Raw genomic sequence first — 3738 nt, forward strand, 5'->3', positions numbered from 1 at the left:
GGGCCGGCAGCAGGAGGCGTCACTTCAGCACCGGGCGACGGGAAGCACCTCACGCAACGGCGTGCTCCGGCACCGGCTGCTACCTATATAGCCGCGGCGCAGCCTAGCCCCACGGCGGCGCCGACAGCCAATGGGAGGCCGGCGCCGTGGCCCACTCGGAAGCTGGTTGGCTGGTGGGTTGGGAAGGAGGCGGGAAGGGGGTTGAGCGGCATGCGAGCCGCCCTACGGAGCAGCGGCGCGCTTCGAGGCGACGAGCGTTGGGAGCAGCCAGTAGGAAGCCAGAGGGAGTCCCTGTCGGTGGGACAAGGCTGGATGGACTGGCCGCCCGGCCAATAGGGCGACGCTCCCATCGCCATTGAGGCGCAAGGTTCAGCAAAGGCGGGTTGCCGAGTGCGGTTGAGCCGTAGCGACCAGCCCGTGGGCCCTCGGAGGGAGACCCCGTGTGGAGACAGGGGCGGTAGCCCTGGCGCAGCTCAGCCAATGAGCGCGCGCGCCTGGCCGTGATGAACAGGCCGCGGCGTCTTAAAGGGGCAGCGGCGCTGCCCGCGCAGAGCGCCCCCTACTGGGTGGGAGGCTGCACTGCGTGCGCTGACCCAGCCCCACGCGTGACCCTAGGACACCCTCCCCATGCGTGATTTGTCCCACGCGTGATTTCCCCCCACAACATTAATTTTTCCCCCCATTCAGTCTTTTCCCATGCTGGTTTTCCCCACGGAGGATTTTTTCCCCCCACTCGTGAATTCCCCCCAACATGTACAAGACCCAGCCCCATCTCCCTGTGGGGCTGCTGCAGGCCCCCATGCCCAGCCCAACACGCACCTTCCAGCCTGCAGAGCCTCAGCGGGCACCCATGGCCCCTACGCAACCACCACAGGGGCTTAGGAGCATCCCCATGGCCCAGCATGTGGCTGGCATCACTTCTCCGCTACAAAGCAACAGCCAAACAGATGCAAAGCCAAGTTCCCCCCACCTAAAAATGTCCCCAGTCCAGGGTGGAGTGCTGCACCCCGGCCCCAGGAGTAGTGCGACACAGGGTCTCACCTCTCTGGCTTTTGGGCTTGCAGAGCTCGCCCGGGTACCTTCAGCTGGTGGCATCCACCTGCTCCTAAAAGCTCCTCCAAAAAGGCCAAGTCTTCCTTCCCCCTCCATGCACATTACCCCATCCCCACCCAGGCACCCTCCAACAGAGGGGGGGGGTCACACTGGACCCCATAGCAAGGCCTCATCCCTGAGCCAACACGCAAGGAGAAGCCATTGTGCAAACCAACAGTCATCACTGGGCCACCGGCGGCAAGCTGAGATGCTACTCCCCAAGCACCTTTTAGCCTAGGAGCACTGCTGGACTAATTAGCTTGGAGTGGTGGTAATTACCCTGGGCGTTGCCACATGCTACCCAGGTTTGGGGCAGTGGGAATCAAAGGCAACGGGAGAACAAGTCATGGGAACTACCTCCCCCATGCTCTCGGGCAGGGATTCACAAGGACGGGTCTGGCCTTATGCCATCCATGGCATGAATACCCTCCCTTTCTGCACCCACCCCCTGCTATTTATATACTGAGCTGCATTGCAAGCTGCCAGCTCATAAATCAGAGGCACAGGCCCCTGCTGAGTTTAATAGGAGGCAAGTGACTGCGCAGGACAGCCACGTAACAGAGCCCCCCTCTCTCCGCCATGCAGGGGGAACTCAGTCACCCGTCAGAGCGCAGAGATCCCTGCTCCCAAATCACCTCTCCTTACAAAAGGGCCGGATCAGTACCTCCTATTAGAGCAGTGACCAGGGGCTGCGGCGAAATGGCATCCAGCCTGACCCCTGCGCTAAGGAGACTTGGTGTCGTCTTCCAGCCTGCATATCCCAGGTGGGATGCACTGCTGATGCCCCCAGGAAGAAAGCAAGTCTGGGTGGGGGCACCTATTAGAAATGGGTTTTTTCCCAGGTCTATGGAACAGCTTTGCTTGCCGTAGGCAGCAAAGCGCAAGATACCTGGTGATTTTTCCAGCTGAGATATGGGAGAAAGGAAAGTTTGAGCCAAGCATGAAACAGGCAGCTGCTGCCTGTGACTTCCCCCTCCATACAGCCCTGCCGACATATTTCCACCCTGACCTACTGCACTCCTTTGATCCCTGCTCCAGCCCCCCCACACCGCTCTGCCCGTACTCCTCACTCCAGTCCTGCAGTGACCCCGCTCTCCCCAGCCTCAGCTCCAGCCTTCCTGGGATCTCTGCACCCCCATGGAAAATGTCCCTCTCCCCTGCACACCTCAGACCCAGCTCCCACACGCTCTTGCCCTGCTCTGCTTCTCCAGGGGGATAAGCAAACACAGGGGCCAAAGGCAGAAATTTCTTCTCCCCACGAAGCAAAGACTGCAAGGGAGTCCCTACAAAGACTGGGACACAGACCCTTCACATGGGGCATCTATGAGACTGCCACCCCAAGCAACACCCCTATAACCTCTTAAATCTCATGAGCCAAAGCAACCAAAGCCCAGCCAGTGCCTCCCAGCTAGCCTAACGCAACCAGTTCCAGCCTTATCATCACAGCCATTTCCTTTTCTCACTCCCCACCAACCTTTGTATCCCACACTGATCACACTATGCAGGGCAGCCTGTGCTAAACTGAATCCCCCACAGCTGCCAAGGATCCACATTGAGCCAGCTGCAAAGTTTCTGAATCACCAGCCTTTCAAACCTCTTTGGCTCACATGGCTGCCTTGACCCTCCCCAATTCACCCCCCAACACTCAAATGAGACTTTATTTTCCCCCGCAGATTTTAGCTGGGAAAAATTCAGCCCCGCCTCCAAACCCAATCAAATTCCTAGTAATTATCAGGCACACTTGACATCAGCTTTAATCCATTTCCTAATTAAGAGTGGAAATCTTTTGTTATTTCTTTAAAAGAAAAAAAATCCCTTTCCTTTCTTCCAAAATTTTACCAGCTCTAGCTCATTGCCCCCATAGAAAAGGGAGGAAAAATACGCAAGTGGGTGAGGCCCTGCGGCGCTATCAGGTTATCTGAGGTAAGTTCCTCCAGCCAAGATGAAACCTAAGAACCACACGCCACCCCCCACAACCTGCTAATGAAATATCTTCCATCCCAGGGAGCGGGCTCGCTTGTAGTATGGATTAGACTTGCTTTCAGCAGGGTGAAATAAAGGGCAGTTTGGTCTAAATCCAGCCTCGTCGGATGTGGCTCATGAACCTCGGATGGTTCTTGCCACCCGTGTGACTGCAAAACGCGTTAGCTGTGTTGCTGCACGGTGGGCATGCCTTTCCTGGAAACATCAGTAATGCAACACCCCCACACCTGCTAGCAACGTTAACTGCTGCATGGTTGGGTTTTCCTCCTCCTTCGAACCAGAGACCGCAGCGATTCACTTTGAGGGCGTGCAGTGCTGTGGCTCTGAGCAGCGAGAGCTCTCTCGTGCAACCCCCGTGCTGTCCTGACACTTGCTGCGGTGTTTCCCCTCACTTTGCCCCACTTCTGCAGGGGCTTTCCTACTTCTGAAACCCCGTGTTCCTGGGCGCTGCAGTATTGCCACCCCCGCAGTGTCAAAAACCAAGAGAGACTCTAAAAAATCAAGAGATGTGGAATGTAAATAATGAGATGCTATTTTTGAAGCGTCTGTGTGGGGGGGACGTGTTATTTGTGAAGGTGTGTGGGGGGGGGTTGGAGCCCATGGGGGGGGTCCCTGTATACCTTAGCAGGATGCGGGGTGCTGTAGGTCAGGAGTGAAAGGCAG

The 3738-nt window shown here is 57.2% G+C and overlaps 1 protein-coding gene across 1 annotated transcript in view; it reads right to left on the reverse strand.

Moving 5' to 3' along the window:
• The window catches only part of G3BP1 (G3BP stress granule assembly factor 1), a 30053-nt gene extending 29962 nt beyond the window's left edge, over positions 1–91 (reverse strand). Inside the window, exon 1 of the mRNA XM_019506106.1 lies at positions 1–91. This exon is cut by the window's left edge and continues 1 nt beyond it. The gene's annotated coding sequence lies outside the window, so the exon portion shown is untranslated.
• Positions 92–3738: the final 3647 nt, after the last annotated feature.

The sequence above is a fragment of the Gavialis gangeticus genome, unplaced genomic scaffold (genome assembly GCF_001723915.1).
Source record: "Gavialis gangeticus isolate Ggan-Ray unplaced genomic scaffold, GavGan_comp1, whole genome shotgun sequence".
NCBI classification, from domain to species: Eukaryota; Metazoa; Chordata; order Crocodylia; family Gavialidae; genus Gavialis; species Gavialis gangeticus.